The 18,836-nt window shown below is 55.3% G+C and overlaps 1 protein-coding gene across 4 annotated transcripts in view; it reads left to right on the plus strand.

Moving 5' to 3' along the window:
- The window catches only part of AK8 (adenylate kinase 8), a 133,025-nt gene that overhangs the window by 59,666 nt on the left and 54,523 nt on the right, over positions 1–18,836 (plus strand). The window lies entirely within an intron of this gene.

Consider the following 18,836-nt stretch of genomic DNA (forward strand, 5'->3'; position numbering starts at 1 on the left):
GGGCTGTATGTAGCTTCTCTGTGCGGTGAGCACAGCTGCGTCATCACGTCTGCTATGAACAGGCGCTTGTTATGAAGGAGGCCGACCCAGAAGGAGGAGGGGGCCGTGGTGATGGTCAGCGTGCGCTGGCTGGGACACCCTCACTGCCCAGTGCTCCTTCCTCCTCCTGCCACTTCTGAACAGGCTGCCCGCCCATGACCCCCGCTCTGAGGGCCTGCCCGGGGAGGACGTCCTGGCCTGGCTCTCCCCAGGCCCTCCTTAAGGTGTGCTGGTCCCCGCGGTGACGTTCCGGTGAGGCGGGCAGAAAGGGATCCCCCAGACGCGGCGATCAGAGCAGGGAGCCACGGTGATCTGAGCAGGCGAGTCTGTTCGCGTCACCGGCTGGTGAACAGGGTCAGCCAGCACAAGCTCTGGTGCTTCCCTGTCTGGTTCAGATCCCGGGGTGACCCCGCCCCGCAGCAGCCATGAGGCCAGGGCGTCTCCGTGGAGAGGTGGAGACACAAACCCCGGTGCCGGGTTCACAGGAGCGCGGGCCGTGGGGGCAGCGGGATGGAGGCCCGACACCTGCTCAAGCTCCCTCGCCCTCTGGCGAGCCCAGCTTCCCCGCCATTGAGGCGGGGGACGGAGGTGATCGGCCCTCTGAAAAACATCCGTTGCCTTAATGAGTGAATAAGATAACAAGCTAATAGATTTATGTCATTTTAAATGTTGCTGCATGGTATTCCCTGCACGGACTGGGTGGGTAATTTGTATAATTCTCCCTGACAAAGCATTTCGTGGTTCAGAAAGAAAGACAGTGACCAACCAGATGAGGCAATGTTGACAGGGGGGTAAACCTCAGGCAAAGGGAGGCAGAAATTCCTTGCCTCTTCTTGGAACCGTTCTGTACCTTTGAGTTTTTTTATCAAAATAAAAAGTTGTGAAAAGTAAGTATTTAGGTGGTTTTCAAATTTGCATTCCTTTCAGTGATCCTGTAAGGCACCCGCCTGTGACTGGGCAGGTTTGCAGACACCCCTGATTAGGTCAGAGGGAACGTATGCCCGGGGGCCGGTGACACTGAACTAAGGCGCCCTGCCGCCCCTGGGCACCGGACGCTCGAGTCCCCCGTGGCTTTGCATCTCTGGATATTGCCTAGTTATTCGTTTTCTTTCGTGGCTGAAACACTCAGCGCTTTGGAACAACACGCATTTCTTCTCTCTCGGTCCTGGAGGTCAGGAGTCCTAAAGTCACGTGGCGGCAGGCCTGCGTTCCTTCCCGAGGAATTCTCCGGGGACCGTCTGTTTCCTGGCCTTTCCCAGCTTCCGGAGGCCCCTTCCTCCGTCGTCGCAGTCAGCCTCTTCAACCCTCTCTCTCTGCATGCTAAACACAGACCCAAGGGGCCTTTCCACTGGTGGTCAAGAGGCAGAGTTGTTTCGGTTTTTAGTTTTCCTTTTTTTTTTTTTTGGTGGATATAAGGAGACTGAGCGCACACTTCGTTTCCTGCACAGGGACCCAGCCCTTGGCAGCTTCAGTCTGCAGAGCTTTGTGCTGATGTTTCCCTCCGCAGCCTTCTCTTTCCTTAGACGAGGTAGCCCTACACTCCTCCACTTGCTGCAGAATTAAAGACAACAACCACCAACATCGTATCTTCCTCACAGAAGCAATAAGTCCTGTCATTTCACTAATCCCCATCTCGCAGGGATAACAAAGAGTGCATTTACATTCATCACCACTAACAGGGGCTCATTAGTGGGCTGTGGAGACGCTGCCGGGGAAACCAGAGCGCCCGGCTGCTGGAGGACGCACGCGGGAACCACCCAGGCCTGGCCGCCCGCATCGCCGCCCGCCCAGCAGAGACAGGAAACGGAAACTTCAGTGATTCTCCACTGAAGTCGGGCTTCAGGAGAAAGTCTGACTGGACCTGGAAGCGCCGTGTTGCCACCCCACGTGCCGGCGTCCGCGCGCCCGCGGCTGGCGTCGCGCCTCAGGCGCAGACTTGGGCGGGTGGTGATCGACCGCGTGACCCCTGAGTTCTGATCCCGGAGGAGACAGACGGGAGGGGAAAGAGACAGGGCTCTGAGAGTACAGCTGGGCTTCCTAACACGCCCCCGACCAGGTGCAGACCTGGGGAGGCAGCGCTGTGGCGGGGACGGGGCTGCCCAGGCCTCCCCAGGAAGAGCCTGAGTGGGGCCTGAGGTGGGAAGCGAAGCCGTCCACACGAGGGCGCGGGCCCGCCAGCCGGAGGGTGGAAGCTGGAGGGACAAGGCCCCCCGAGGAGGGGCTCTCCTCTCCGGCAGGAGTGAGGGGCCGGAGGGCCGTGCCTTCTCCCCACGCTGCCCTGGGTCCGAAGGGTCCCGAGCCCGCACGCGCGGTGGGGCGCGGCCCTGAACACTTTCAGCCACTGACAGGACGTCTGGGGGAAGGAGGCTCGGCTGCCCCTCTGTCCTGTGGGGCAGACTCGGGTTTCCCTCCTCAGAACCTGGTGGTGTTTCAGATATCTCAGCTGGGGGACCAGCTGCAGTCCCGGGAACCCACGCCGGGGCTTCCCCAGGCGAAACCCAGAAGGTTCCAGAAGTCCTGCAGGATTTCCAGAAATCCTGCAGGGGCAGAGAGTGTGGTAAGGACCCACAGGCCCGGTCACCGGGGGCATAGCCCCCGCCCCTGGGGGCTGGCAGATGTCACTCTGAACACCCCGCGCTGCAGCCAGCCTAGAGCAGGCCACCCCATCACTCCCTCTGAACACCCCGCGCTGCAGCCAGCCTAGAGCAGGCCACCCCGTCACTCCCTCTGAACACCCCGCGCTGCAGCCAGCCTAGAGCAGGCCACCCCCGTCACCCCCTCTGAACACCCCGCGCTGCAGCCAGCCTAGAGCAGGCCGCCCCGTCACTCGCTCTGAACACCCTGGCTGCAGCCAGCCTAGAGCAGGCCACCCCGTCACTCCCTCTGAAGACAGGCACTGCCCTGCCAGGGGCTGGACCTCCTCTGCCGGAGACTCTGCCCTGTGCTCCCAGCAGCTGGCCGGCCTGGCCACACCTGCTGCCCGTCTCTCTCTGGGACTCCTGCCCTGACTCCACGCGCCTCGGAGTCCGTGCGGGGAGCGTGGTTATGGCGGGGCGTCTTCACAGCCGTCGCCGCCAGCAGCCCAGAGAGTAGACGCAGATGTCACCGTCCCCCCACGGAGCCACTTCCTCTTACTGCCCCCACGGGGCCTCCTGATGTGATGTCCCAGCCGCGACCTCTGCAGACTCAGTTATGTTCTTTTATATCCTCACGGGTGCTGCCAACACCTCCCCCTTTCAAATCAGCCGCAAAATTAATAACGGCGCTGCCGTCCCCTCTTCCCACATTTACCGGGCACAGGACTCCAGGGCCCCATCTTCGCTCGTCCCAATCTCTTGATCCCGGGCTCTTGGCGGCTGCACTGTGGCCGGAGGGTTGGGGAGACGCTTGTTCCATGCTCCGGATTTTGAGATACATAGGTCCGACCTCCTAAACGCGTTCCGACTGGAGCTGAGCTGAATAGAGCAAGTTGACTCCCCAGGGCCCCACACGGCGCTCCTCAGGCAGCCGTGTCCCCGGTGGGCACAGAGAGGGGGCTGCTCATGACACGGGGGGCCAGGCCGCCCAGCACACAGGCTTGCCTGCCTCGGAGCTCCGTTACTGGCACATGGTTGCAGAACAACTGAAAACCCTTCTGGGCTTTTGGAAAAATAACTTCTCAGCTGCTGAAAAGCCATTTAAACTTCAGTGGTCAGTGCTGGCGGACTCTGTGGCCGTTTTGTGCTCTGGCCATGTGTGCAGACGTTGTTTTTTTCTGCCCAGAATTACCCAGGGGGGCAGCTAGAACTCAATTCTCTGCTTAAACCATCGGTGACTCACAGCGGTGACCATCTCCAGATGACGTACCCTGAGCCTTCTCTGTGCTTCATTCCTACCAGAGGGCCTTCTGGACGTGAGGCTTTTAACCCCAGAGACCTGAGCTTCCCAAGGAAGGCAGCCATCTGTCCTTGCTCATTGAAATTCTTGTTTCTCAAGTTTCACTTAATATGAAAACGAACTCTCTCATTGGCCTCAGCTCACCCTAGGGGTTTTTGGCTAAGGTCAAGTGTAGTGTGGGGGCTTCCCCGGTGGCACAGTGGTAAAGAATCTGCCTGCCAATGCAGGAGACATAGAGATGCAGGTTTGATCCCTAGGTCTGGGAGATCCCCTGGAGAAGGAGATGGCTCCCCACTCCAGTATTCCTGCCTGGGAAATCCCATGAACAGTGGAGCCTGGCGGGCTACAGTCCGTGGGGTCGCAGAGAGCTGGACACAGCTGAGCACACGTGGCTTTATTTTTAGTCCTTCTCCTGGGAATTTCAGCCATAAATTACGGTCCTGTGGCTGCTGGTGGTAGATGTTAATATAACCTCATTCCAGGCAGCTGGGTCTGATCAGTGGTACGCCACCGTCTCTGGTTCAGAATGGTGGCCTTCTCCCCTGGCTCTGGTCATGGTTCTCATTCTTGGACTTTGCTTGTGTTTTCTCTGGAGATTGGTGACCTAGGCAAGATATTAAAACAGCCAGAGGTGTATTTCATCCTCGCTGGTTTAGTCTTTGCGCTCAGTGTGTGAGATGCTTGCCTAGAGCTGTCCCCATTGTGCTCCATTCGTGCAGGGATGTCAGGTGAGGGGGCCGCCAGTGACGGTGTGCCCCCAGGTGGGGTTTTCAGGTCAGACCCCAGCTTTTCCCACCTCCTGGGTCTGCAGGATCAGAAGGGAGAACTGAGCACCTGCACCCGGGTGCTGCCAACCCGGCTTCTTGACCGAGGTTGCGGGGGCTCTCCTCACTCACTTCACCTCTGTAACCAGCACTGCCCTGCCAGCATCCCCCCAGCAGTTGGAGGGGGTTCAACTGAAAGAAGGCCTGGATTCCTTGGCACACATGCCAGATACACACTGACTTTTTTAGGTGAGAAAACAGCTCTTTAATTGGCATAGTAACTTTCCCCTAAATGCACAAGTGCTGGCATGTAGAAAAGATAACGCAGAAGACAGATCATTACCCCGTGTTACCCATGCCCGCTCCCATAAACCCTGTTATCGCCAAAATATTTCTGTCTGGAGAAGGTCCCTCAAGGCCTAATAGAACCTGAGAAGAGGCGGGAGGTTTGAGGGAGACTCCAGACTCTTAATTTGCACCCTCTCTGGTAATGAGACCTCACCACAGCCAACGCAGCCATCGGAACACAAACAATCCAAACCAGCCTCAAACTGGCATGATTACGAGCATTTTCGAGAGGCTTCCGTGAGTACACGTCCCAGGAGGCCCAGATCAGATCTCAGCCGAAGGGCTGCCTTATTTTTTTATTTTTTTTTTGAGGGGGAATTAATATTCTCCTCACTAAATGCACACTAAAGATTCGACAATACACCAGCTTTTCTCTTTTGTTAAAACCTTGCAAAGAGTGGCTGAGTTGAAAGACAAAGTAAATCTTCCCATCTGAGGAGGTAAGCGGCGTGCTATTTCTTTTTCTTTTTTTTTTTTTTTAATAGCGCAGCCTTGGCAAGCTGCTAGCTGTCTTAGCACAGAGGGGAGACCCCGAGGGACCCCGGCCGGCTTCCAGCAAGCCTTTGCATGTGGTGTGTTTGTACCAGCTGAAGACAGCACATGACTCTCTAAATAATTTACCAGTTGATTAATGGACTCACAGGGGTATAATTAGGAGAGAGAGAGACCATGGGTACAGTAACCAGTACAGTGCTTGGGGGAGCAGGAGCCTTTATTTTTATAAAGAAACTTTCTGGGGTGCTGGGCGTTTGAAGCTAACTTGGGAAGAGCTCAGTGCCTCTTCTCTTTTGAAGTGGAAATAGGACAGTTTGAATCCGTCGAGTTTAATTTTTCACAAGCTTTAGGGGCCCTGCAGTGCAACTCTCTTTTTATTATTGAAAAAACTCTACATTTTTCTTTCATTTTTCTCCACACACACACACACACACACACGCACACACGCACACACACACATGCAGCCCAAGCAGTAAGTAATAAACACATTAATTTACTCTTTTACTCAACGTGTATTTTATCCGCCGCACCTCCCCTGGATGCGTCCCCACGGGTCCCCTCAGCACCCCCACCCAGACCCGCCCCCGTCGGGCTGCCTGTAGGTTGATTAACGGACACCCCAGTAATTTATGCATTTTTAAAGGAACCCTCACCTCCGTCTTGACAATGCTTTTGAAGTAGCTCCTTTTTTCAAGTCAAACTTTTGACTTTTCCGCTGGGACCGCTACAAAGATTTTCTTCTGGAAACTAGGTAGGCGCCTCCCTGCCGAGCCGGCCCAGCAGAGCGGCGGGTCTCAAAGTGGGGGTGCGTTGTGAGGGGCAGACGCGTGTAATGAGGACAGCTGTAGAAAGGGGGTCAGCACGCTGTTTATCAACAGGGTTGTGCCCCTAGGGGGTCCAGCTCTTGAGCTTTTAAGAACTAGACTTTGGCTGCGGGAGTGGCACTGTCTGTCTGCGTTATTAAGATGATGCCCTGCTGGGGTGTCAGCCAAAGGTCTGTGGCCAAGAGGCTGCAAAGCTTTCTGTTCGGTGGCCAGAGCGGCAGGGAAACTGAGGCAGCGAGGGGCTGTCAGCTCACCCGTGCGTCCGGTCCGTGAAGTAGCCTCTCCCCCCGGAAGACAGGGGCCTGGCCACTGTGGCTGTGTCAGCAGAGGGGCCGCGCAGATGGTTTTCCTGGGCTGAGTGTCCATCGGGGGCTTGCCGTGTGTCAGGCTCAGAGATCACAAAACCGGAGGGGAGCCCAGAGGGGCAGGGTGTCCTTCTCACTCCGACCAGGGCTTCTGGAAGCGTCTCCTCTCCACGGGCAGCCCTGGTGGCTTCCGGCCCACTCAGCTGTGAAATCGCCTGCGACAGGCCAGGCCCCAAGGCCCCCGCCTTCTCCTCCAGCCAGGAGTCTCCCCCTCACACCCCCTCCAGGCAGGTGTAGCTTGAAGCCCCTTGCCCTCTGAGTACTCCGGAGGGGAGCTGACACTGGCTCTCCTGTCGGGCTGTGAGCAGGGCCCGAGGGGTGTCGGGGAGGCTGCCTTCAGCGACCTTCTGCGGCCCCTACACCTCGGACAGTCGCCACGTCCCTGAAACAGACTTCCCGTGGGGGACTTGGCACAGCTGTGATCGCCGGGGAGGGGGGCACGGGGCCCTCGCCCGCGGCTCTGCCCTGTTGTACCCTGCCCTGAGCTGAGCAAGAAGGGGACTCAGGGTAGAGAGAGGAAGCGGGGTGCGATGGGGCGGAGGGACCCAGAGGCGAGAGCGGAGGGGAGCGTGTAGAGGGTTCACCCACTCCAGTGTCCTTGCCCGGGTTCCCAGGGACAGAAGAGCCGGGTGGGCTAAGTCCATGGGGTCACAGAGTCAGGCACGACTTAGCTACCGAGCGTGCCTGCACACAGTCCGCGCCCTTCCCCTGCCCTTCCCGGGGCATCCAGACCTCGATTTCTCCCATCCGTGACCTGAGCACTAGAGCTCCCATCTCTTGGCCCTTCTCCCCTTGGGCGTGGTCGGGTTACAGGGAGGCGAGACGGACCTCCTCGGGGGCCCCTCCCAGCACCTCTCACTGTGTTTTCACGTGGGCGCCGTCTGCTCCCAGTCCCCATCGCCAGCGTGGCTCATGGGAGGAGCTCAGCAAACGTCTGTGAGCGAACCCATGAATGAATGTGAGGGCACAGCCGCCGTCCCGGGACGGCGTGGCGTGGCAGTGCCAGGCGGGCCCGCCCTGTGGCAGCTTTGTCCCTCTGCCTGCATTTCTACACTGGTGAGACCCCATTCATCTCAAGGAACAGAGGGAAAACAGGTGCCGGCAGGCGGCAGGCAGCAGGCGGCCTGAGGGGTTTCCAGAGAGGTGGCCCGAAGTGTTCCCTCCCGGAGAGTGGAGGGTTACGCTGCAGGTTTGGGCTGTGGACTCACCACTCTATGCCGGTTCAGGTTCTGCCACTGGGTGACCTTGGGGTGACCTTGGGCAAGTCACGCAGCCTCTCAGGACTACCATTTCCTCATCTACAGTGTGAGCTTTCCACAGGACCACAGTCATGGTTTGTTAGGTGTCCGCATGAAAATGTGTCTGTGAAACGTTTAGCACCATGCGTGGCCCACAGTTGGGGCTCGCCTGGTGGCTCAGATGGTAAAGAAAGCGCCTGTGATGCAGGAAACCTGGGTTCGATCCCTGGGTCGGGAAGATCCCCTGCAGGAGGAAATGGCAACTCACTCCAGTATTCTTGCCGGGAGAATCCCATGGACAGAGGATCCTGGCGGGCTACAAAGGGTCACAAAGAGTCGGACCCAGGGGTGCGACTATCACTTTCACACTTCACGGCACCCAACAGGCCACTTATCAGATACTATTATTATCATTAATAGTTATAGTAGTTGTCATTCTCATAATGATAGTAGAAGTCATGTTAGTAGTAGCAAGGTCATGTATATTTTCACATACCTTACATGTACATGTATTTAACATACACATGTATGTTACACAAGGTTGTATACACAAACATACATGTATGTTTCATACGTGGACTTCTTTGATACCTTATTCTCTTCCTGTGACTGATGCCAGCTTTGGGCGCCTGGTCCCCGTGGTCACCAGGAACTGGCCGAAGCCTGGTCCGCTCCGCCTCTGGGGCCCCGCTATCTATTGGAGCCGCCCTACAACGTGATGGCGTAGAAGGACGGCTGTTTCGTTCTGCTCCTGATGTCCTGGGTCAGGGTTTCAGGCAGGGCAGGGCAGGAGGGCTCGACACCACTGTCTGACTTGCTTGGCACGGCTCTAACGACTGGAGGCAACTGGGCTGGATCATCCATCTGGGGCCTACGTGTGGTTCTTGGTCCTGGTGTGGACCTGGTTTCTTGCCTCTTCTCCCCGCTGCGTCTGCTGGGGCAGGACCCTTCATCCCCACGCCTGGTGCCTGCAGTGAGGTGCTCAGGCCCCCCCTCCATGTAGCATCACCTCGTGGTGGCTTGGGCTTCCTTGCATTGGTCAGCCCCCTTGTGTGATCCTAGCTCCCCCCACAGCAACATCCCAAGGAGGCCAAGAGCAGCCGTTGTGGATGGGGTGTGGGGTGGAGGGCGGAGGATGGGTAAACGCTAAGGCTTCTTCTGACCCACCTCCGAAGTCCCAGAGGGAGCTTCCAGTTCATTCTGTCCATTGACTGAGTCAAGATCGGCCCAGATTCAAAGATTGGGGGGCTCAAGCCCACCTCTCAGCTGTAGGAAAGCGAAAGTCTCTCAGTCATGTCTGACTCTTTGTAATTCCACGGACTATAGGCCCACCAGGCTCCTCTGTCCACGGGATTCTCAGGCAAGAATACTGGAGTGGTTGCCTTCTCCAGGGGATCTTCCTGACCCAGGGATCGAACCCAGGTCTCCTACACTGTAGGCAGAATCTTTACCGTCTGAGCCAGCCGGGGAGCCCGGGGGTGGGAGGGCCACCTCTGATCTGCCTCCGTAGGGAAGGCTTGGGTTCTGGTTCCGTTCGGGAGTGGCTGCATCCGGTGACTGAGTGAGGCTGAACACAGACCGCCTCATGGGTCCTCAAAGCTGGGGTTGGCCTGGCTGCAGACCTGCCACCTAGCGGCTTGCTGGGAGCTCAGAGAACTGAGTCCAGTTCTCTTTTTAAGAGGAAGAAGCCCCAGCTGAGAGGTAAAGTGACCCATCAGGGGCACGCTGCAAACAAAATGCAGACAGGAGGGCACAATTCACACTGCTTCTTCCCCTGTAAAGGGGTCAGAGTGCAGAGATGGGGCAGGTGACCCCACAGCCCAGTGGCCTGGGTTTAATTCTGGGCTCCCTGACCCATTTGTATGTGGCCTGGGGCAGATTACTTCCTCTCTCTAGGCCTGCATTTCCTCATCTGTAAAATGGGTTTGTTATGAAGATTGCAGGAGTCAATACTTGTATTAGAAAAAAACCCAAGGTCACAGCAGAGCCGAGTCAGCGCTATAGCGCGCGTGCTTGTCAAATCAATGCGTCAACGCGTCTTTTCCACCCAGAACACCAGGCTCATGGTTGTTTCCTGGTTTCCCAGGAGTTGCTGACTTTCTCCTCACGGATCACGTGAGCACCAACCTTCCTGCTGCCCCTGAGATGTGGGGGATATAACTGGTTCTGAGCCCCGACTGCATTAAGATGGAAGGAAAATCGTGTTCTGGGAACTCCTTGATCCGCGGCGTGCAGTTGGTGTTAACACTGCACCTTCCCACAGTCCAGTCCACATCTGGATTGCTGGCCTGTCTCATCTTCCACGGAAAGGTGTAAAAGTGGGCGTTAAGATAGGAATGACTAATGACCACATTGTCAGACACAGTGTGTCTCTGTGAGCATTTTTATTGAAAGTCTTCTGAATTTGCTAAGTGAAGCCCCATTCGTTCAGAGAATGGCTGTTTTTTAGTTATTTATTTTGGGCGGCCCTGGGTGTTGGTTGCCGCCTGCAGACTCGTCTCCTCTTGTGCTGAGTGTTGGCTACTTGCGTTGCAGGCTCTAGGATGCGGGTTTTAGCAGTTGTGGCCCATGGAAGAATGCCTGCTTTTAAATGGTCTTTTTTTTTTTCTCATCTAGAACCTCATTAGCGAGATAAGCTCAGGGCTCACGGTTGGAGTTGCCCCTCCGCTGCAGATGGTTCAGCAGTGCTGGCCCCTCACGTCCTATCTTTGCTTTGGCCCCAGCAGACGTGGCAGAGAGGGGAGTGATAGAAAGTGATCGAAACAAGCAGCTGCTTGCCAAGGGCCGAGCAGCCTCCCAACTGGCAAGGGCCCCAGCCCTAACGTACTTTTCTGGGCTTGGAAAAAAAAGCCAGTGTTAAAACAAATTGTTGGCAACCATAGGCAGAAAACCTCCAGTTGAAATCCATTTGCTGATTCTGGGAGGAAATAAAGCTTGTGAATTATTTTATTTTTAAGCCTTTTTATTTTGTATTGCTGTATAGCCTATTAACAAGGTTGTAACAGTTTCAGGTGAACACCCAAGGGACTCAGCCAGCACGTATGTGCATCCGTTCTCCCCCAGATTCCCCTCCCATCCAAGCTGCCACATCACACTGAATAGAGTTCCCTGTGCTAGAGAGCAGGTCCTTGTTGGTTATCCATTTTAAATGTAGCAGTGTGTACATGTCCATCCCAAACTCCCTAGCTATACTTTTCCCCAACTTTCCCCCTGACAACTGTAAGTTCATTCTCTAAGTCTGTGAATCTTATTCTGTTTTTTAAGTTGATTTGTATAGTTTTCTTTTTTAGATTCCACATTTAAGGGATGTCATATGATAGTTCTCCTCTGTCAGACTTACGTCACTCATTATGATAATCTCGGTCCATCCATTGCCGCAAATGGCATTATTTCATTCTTTTTAATGGCTGAGTGATATTCCATTGTGTGTGTGTACCACATCTTTATCCATTGCTCTGTCAGTGGACATTCAGGTTGCTTCCACGTCTTGGCTATTGTGAATACTGCTGCAATGAACGCATATATCCTTTCAGATCACGTTTTTGTCCGGATGTATGCCCAGGAACGGGATTGCAGGGTCATATGGTAACTCTATTTTTAGTTTCTAAAGGAGCCTCCAAAGTCTTCTCCATAGTGGGTGCACCAATTTACATTCCCACCAACAATGCAGGAGGGTTCCCTTCTCTATACACCCTGTCCCGCTTTTACAGCTTGTGGGAAAACTTGTAGATTATTATTTTTTTAATTGTTATCTCCTGGCACCATTGTCTGACAAGCAGATTTAAATATTGTTGTTGAGGACTCGAGATGTGAGGAAATAGATTTTTGGAATCTAAAGAAGCCTTAGAAGACATATGTTCCATCTTGTGCCTGGGAAACGCTGCTGGCCAGAAGAAGCGTTTGTCAGGGCAAGTGACTTGAGTTTACGAAGGAAATAAGTTCTCCAACGGGGCTTGCTCCCCACCCCTGAAGAGTGGTGGAGTGCAACCAAGTCGAATAACCCACTTTCTTCTCCTCTGGTCCTGTACTGATTTCAGAAATGTTGCGTTTATCCTTTTAAGTGCTCACTTGGGGCGCAGGATCCATGGTTGACCAGCAGGTGGCAGTAAATAATAAACAAAGAGCATCACTGAAGGCCCCCTCTGGCCCCAGGCCCCGCTGGCGCTGCTGGCTCTGCACACACTGATTTCCGGCTGCGGAGGCGGGGAGGCCTTGCAGGCCTCGCTCGGCTGCCAGCAATCCGCACTATCCCGAGAGTGGTGGGCTCCCAGAAATGGTGGCGTTTAGCTTTCGCTGGACTATAATGCTTAGTAAGCCAGGGCCGGGAAGAGCCCAATCCACAGCCTGAGCCAAGCCCCCCGCAATCTGGGGAAGAGGCAGACGTGTGGGGGGAGCGGGAGCCCGGTTTCCTTCAAGCATCAGTATGCATGAGATGGAAATAGAAAACGAAAACAAAAGCAGTACTTTTTTCTCCTCCGCAGCAGCCGGGGTTCCTTTCCAAGATGCTCCCCCTTGGCCGGGTCAGGAGGGGGAGGGGCCCGGGAGCTGCGTTGGGATGCGGGGGGGGGGTGGAAAAGAAAGCGCTGAGCCCCCCATGAACCCCGACAGAGGCTGAGGGTCCCCTTTACTTGATTTTAAATGGGGCCTTGAAGAAGGAAAGAGGCTACAGGCTCTGTATCGGGTGGAGGAGGGGCAGTGTTTGTGTGTGCCGTGTTGTGTGCAGAGGGTGTGGGGTGCAGTGAGTGTTGTGCATGTGGGTGTAGCCTGTCTGGGGGTAGGTCGGCGTGTAGCTGGTGCGTCATGTGCGTGTCCTGCAGGGATGCGTGCAGGTGTGATAGGTGATTGCCTGGGTGTGCGTAGCGTGTCGGGAGGGTGTAGGGTGTGTGTGTGAGGTCCCTGGCCTTTTCTGATCTGCCCTGGGGTGGCAGGAGGGTTAAATGGTGAATCCTGGGCACACCATTCAACCTTGGGAATTCTTTACCTTGAAGCGTCCGCTGAGGGAGCTGCTTCCTTTTCTCCACTGTCCGTCCCAGCCTTTTGGGGCCGGCACCAGCAGCCTGGTGCCCTGGGGTCCCTGCCTCCCTGAGCCAAGCCCTGGTCAAGGATGCTCACAGGGATGTGGAGCCTTGGACCACAGGCGGCAGCGAGGTGCGAGATGCAGCAGGAAGGGCCCGGGGAAGGGTTCCCAGTGAGTCCCCTCTGCCCTCGGCTCTGGCTTCCACTAGACTTCCATGAGCTGGCCTGGGAGCTCTCTCAGGGCCTTCCCTAGTGAACGCCACCAGCTCTCTGAGCTGGACACTGAAGATGCAGACTTTCTGCCCAGGAAGGCTAGTCCCTTCCGGTCACCTCACGGTGGCCTGACTCATGGGGCCCTTCCTTCTGCGTGAGCCAGGGGACTGATAGGTGGGAGGGAGCTTGAACACGCCTCCCCTTCAAGACCAGGATGGGCCAGGTGCCCTGGGTGGGGTCGGTAGGGGGCCTGAAAGCCTTTCACCTGTGACCACAGCTCCCCGTCCACCCTTGTGTCAAGCGTACCCGGCCGGCAGGGAACAAACGGATTGAGATTTTAATAACCTCGAGGTCAATGTGAGGACGGCTATCTCTCATGGAAGATTTTCAGAAAAAGAAAAAATAACACCCGAAAGCATGTGATGTGGCCTTTATGAAATAATGGGATATTCATATCTCGCACTTTGCTAAATTTAGGGTTGACAGGACGTTTCGGAGAGGTAGCCCTTGGCAGTAGCTTATACGCAGGGTAAGATGTTAGCTGTCAAGCCCAGAAATCAAGCCTGAGGCACCTGACTCAATGGGGAGAGACTCGAGGCCGCGCTGGAAATCTCTCTCCGAGAGGAGGATGAAGGGCAGTGGACAGCATTATCAAGGAGAATTTCAACTTCCGGCAGAACACCGCGGGCGAGCTCTGTTCTGCATTTTTGCTGAACTGGCCGGTCAGACCGTGCAGGGCTGGAAAAGTGAGGTGACGGCCTACAGTGGCGGGGGCGCGGGGAAAGGCGGCAGCCAAAGGCGCAGAGCAGAACCTGATGCGGGAGACACAGGGGTGGGCCTGGGAGGTGCCCTGAAGGCAGGTCTTCCTGCCTCAGCCTCCACCGCTGGGCCTGCCTCAACCTTCACCTCACAGGCAAGGACACGTCTGGGGGGGTCTGTCATTTGTTTTAGCGGTCAGCAGTGTTTCCCAGCCTCCAACGGGGGAGCACAGCCCATCCCTGGGAGACGGTCCCCGGTGATGCCCAGAGCTGTCCGTGCTTCGAGGGGACCAGTGAACTTCCGTGGTCCCGCAGCCTCTGTCTCCCAGGTCCCAGGAGCCCCAGTTACTGATGTTCAACCTTGACCGAGGCACGTGGAGGGCAGCGGCCTGGTGTTCGCTCTAAGCAGCTTGCCCAGGATCGCCCAGGGAGGGCGGGTCTGGGTGGGTACCATGATGCCAGGCTCCTGGGCCCCGAGTAACAGCAGGCAAGGGCTCCATCCAGCCCTTGGGTCCCCCCAAAGTGAGAGCCGCTTCTGGGGCGTGAGGACAGGGAGATTCATCCTTTGACCCTCTGCCACAGTGTCTCACAGTGGTCGTTTCAATCTCTTTTAGGCCTTTAAATCATTTCCTTTAGACAAAAAACCCACTTTGTTAATGGAAGCCGTTAAACTTGTTTGGAAAGCAGAGAGAATAGAATAAGGAGCCCGAGGGGACCCATCGCCAGTGCAGGGAACCTGTGTGTTCTGGATCTTGCATCTGCAAGAGCCCCTCCCCACATAGGATTATTTTGAAACTTATTTCCAAAGTCAAGACGTATTCCCTTGACTACCTGTTTAGTTCACAAGTCCGTCGTGGAGTGGATGAAAGGGACACTGGGAGGACCCATTGCCATGAGACCTGACTCAATGCTTGGGAGAATAGGCCTGGTTTCAGGACATGGTCTAGGCTGTCATTCATTCATTCATTCGTTCATTCAAAGAGTGTTTACTAAGCACCTGCTGAGTGCCTGGCATGTGTACCAGGTGCGGGGGTAGCAATGAGCCTGACTTGCCAGGGGTCCCTGCTTTCTCCAGTGGGGGATGAGGGTGTAGGCGTTAAACAAACACTCCACCGATGATGATTGATCCACAGTCGTGGGAAGCCCCTCTCAGGAGAAGCGCTCATTTGAGAGTCTGCAGAGAGGGGCTCGTTTTGCGATTGGCTGGAAGCTGGAGTCTGTGTGAGCAGCCCCCGTCTTCCCCATCCTCGGGGGCGATGAGAACTTGCCCTCCTCCGAAGCCCTCACTGTCATACCTCCCGGGTCCTTCGGCTCTCCGGCTGGGATGTGTCCACTCGTGTTATTGTCTCTCTCGACTCCAGGACCGAGTCCCCGAGGGACAGGCCATCACTCTTGGGGCATCGGTGTCCCTCCTCTCTCCCCTGTGTGTGTGTGTTGTGTGTACATGTGTGTACACGTTGTGTGTGTGTATGTAGGTCAATATATACTTCAGTGGCTTCCCTGGTAGCTCAGTTGGTCAGCAATCTACCTGCAGTGCAGGAGATCCGCATTCGATCCCTTGGTCTGGAAGGTCCCCTGCAGAAGGAAATGGCAACCCACTCCAGTATTCTTGCCACGGACAGAGGAGCCTGGCGGGCTACAGTCCATGGGGTTGCAAGAGTTGGACTTAGCTACTAAACCACCAGATCATACTATCCACGTCGTTTACTTGCTTTTTTCCCCCATTTGATGTTCTGTCAGAGGCGTCTTTCCAAGTCAACATAGATGATTTTTTAAAGGTTTCCTAATAGCACACTTGGGGCTTCCCTGGTGGCTCAGAGGGTAAAGCGTCTGCCTGCAAGGTGGGGGACCTCGGTTCGATCCCTGGGTCGGGAAGATCCTGTGGAGAAGGAAATGGCAACCCACTCCAGTATTCTTGCCTGGAGAGAATCCCATGGATGGAGGAGCCTGGTAGGCTACAGTCCACGGGGTCGCAAAGAGTCGGACACGACTGAGCGACCTACCCTGCGTAGACGCCTCGTCCTTTATGTAAGCTGTCCTCTACTGCTGGACACTTGAAGTCGTTTCTGTCATCCCTGTTATAAACGGAACTGAAATGGACATCTCCACGTGCATGTCTTCTGTCCTCTCTGCGGTTGTATCTTAGATGTAAATTCTTTGGAACATGATTGCTGGGCCACGAGCCCAGCAATGTACATTTTAACTTTTGGTGCCAGTTGGGAAATTCCCTCTAGAAATTGTTGCCAACTTAACAAGGGGAAAAAAAACAAACAAACAACCCTAAACCAAGAAGTCTCTTTGTGCTTCTGTCTGATCAGACTTCTTGACCTTGAGTCAGATTTCTCCCCAGCTGAGCAACTGGCTTGCACAGGTCACTTAACTCACAACCTTTTGGGGCCTTGGTTTCGCAGCTTTGAGATGACGGTGGTCAATGGGATAACCTTCCGGGCCTCTCCCTCTCTGAGCCTCCGAGCAGCCTCTGTTGCCCCAGAAGCTCAGTGCTTAGCCGTCCACCCCTAACTGCAGCTTGGTCTCCAACAGCACTGATTAGTGAAGAAAATTACTGGCCCAATGCAGTCCTCACCCTCATCAACAGAGGCCTTCACGGGGCCCAGGGCATCACTGGCCAGCAAACTAATTACCCAGTGGGCCCGCCCCCAAGGACAAGCCTGCCTCAGGCCCGCAGCCCTCTCCTGAAGCCAGGTTCACGCTCAGATGATCACGTTTGTAATTTGAGGGCCCCTGTGCTTTACCAGCGGCTTCATCACAGCCACCTGATGGGACTCTGGGTAAACTTTCCGAAGGAATTAAATTTATACCGGCACCTCCCTTCAGAAGGCCTCGATGGGTCTGGCAGACCCCATGAGTTGTCTCCAAGCCCCATAACAGCCGGTGAGGCAGGTGTCATAGGGGAGGATTCTGACGGTTAGGGAGATCCCTTGGCTGGACCGCAGGGCTCTCCGCTCACATTTGCTCCAAGAAAGGAGCCCAGGGGAGCCAAGAGCTGAGTTTCCCGGGTTTTATTTTAAGGAACTCTCACAAAGGCAGCAACACCTACTAACCTTCCTGCCCTCCCGTCCCACCTTAGAGCTCAGCCCACTCACCTTCCCCGTCTGTAGGTGAAGATCCTGCCCCTTTAGGCTCAGGGCTGATGGGGATGGGTCTGGAGAGGGATGCAGGGAGCTCTTTGTACCTCGGCCAGCCTCTCTGATGGGGCGTCGACGGAAGCATCCCTCAGCCACTCCGAGTGCCCAAGGACTTGAGGGCACTGTGCTTGTGGGGTCATCAAAAGATGGCTTACTTTCCTTTTATTTGTTTATCTTGGTCATGCCGTGCAACTTGCAGGGACCTAGTTCCCTGACCAGGGATTGAATCTGGACCACTGCAATGAAAGCACCAGGTCCTAACCACTGGACCACCAAGGAATTCTTTTTTTGATTTGGTTTCCGTTTAGAACTTTGAAAAACTGGAGCTGTTCACAGCGGGTTTGCACTCGGGGGTCCTCAGCTGAGCTCTTCGCAGACTTTGTGTTGTTGTTCCATTGCTGAGTCATGTCTGACTCTCTGCGATCCTGTGGACTGCAGCTTGCCAGGACCCCCTGTCCTTCACGTCTCCCAGAGTTTGCTCAGATTCATGTCCATTGAGTTGGATGGTTGCCATCTGATCACCTCATCCTGTGTCGCCCTCTTCTCCTCCTGCCCTCAGTCCCTCCCATCATCAGGGTCTTTTCCAATGAGTCAGCTCTTCACATCAGGTGGCCAAAGTATTGGAGCTTCAACTTCAGCATCAGTCCTTCTAGTGAATATTCAGGGTTGATTTCTTTTAGGACTGACTGGTTTGATCACCTTGCTGTCCAAGGGACTCTCAAGAGTTGTCTCCAGCACCACAGTTTGACAGCATCAATTCTTGGGTGCTCAGCAGACTTCACAGGAGGTAGAGTGCTATCTCCTAACCACCTCCTTAGAGCCTGGATCCCAGATGGGGACTCCACTGGCTGATCCCACGGAATGGGCCATCCTTGTGCAAACGTGGTGAAGCGCACGTTCCTGGGTGTTCTAGCTCAGGATCCTGAGATCAGCCCTTGTGTGTTCTTTCAATAAATGTGCATTGAAGGCCTGTGCCCAGTCCTTGCCCAGATGGCTTGGGAGTGGGCAGATCCACTTCCTTCCAGAAGACCCGGCAGGACCTCCCCACCCCCACTTCCCAGAGTCCCTCCGCTCCAGCCACACTGACCTTTTTTCCATCCCTTGAACGTGCCAAGGTTGTTCCAGCCTCAGGGCCTTTGCCCTTGCCATCAGCTCCACCCCGAACATCCTCCCCAGATCTCCATGAGGAGATCTGAACTCAGTCCAGATCTCAGCCAGTTGTGACCTCAGAGACCATCCTGGATCCAGTCAAACCAGCATCATCCCACCACTTGGTTTGCTTTCTCCCTAGTATTTGTGACTCTCTGAAATGGTTATTTATTTATCTGTGCATCGTCTGTCTCGCCGGCTGGAACGTGGACCCCAGGAGGGCAGGGCCCTGGGCTGCTTGTTTGCTGGGGGTGGCGGTGTCAGAGGCCGGGCCCGGGCACAGCCCGAATGCTACGTTACGCTCCACCGGACAGACACTGGGAAAGGCTTATTTCTGGATGGGTTTCAATTTCTGTGAGAATCCCTGTAAATATTTAGGGGTGGGCCTGGACTGGAAGGCTGTATAGCAGATTCGTGACCCTCGTTGTCTTTAACCTGTATTTATTTCTCCTGACAGATAACATGAGGTTTCTGAATCAGAGAAAAGTTCTGTTCCTTATTCACACGGTGGTCTTAGCGGTGGTTCCCCGCACCCCGACTTGTCACAGGGTCACTGGCGGGAGCCATTGGGCAGCGCGTGCGTAGGGAGTGCAGCGCGGAGCCGG

This window comes from Muntiacus reevesi, chromosome 3 (assembly GCF_963930625.1).
Source record: "Muntiacus reevesi chromosome 3, mMunRee1.1, whole genome shotgun sequence".
Lineage (NCBI taxonomy): Eukaryota > Metazoa > Chordata > Mammalia > Artiodactyla > Cervidae > Muntiacus > Muntiacus reevesi.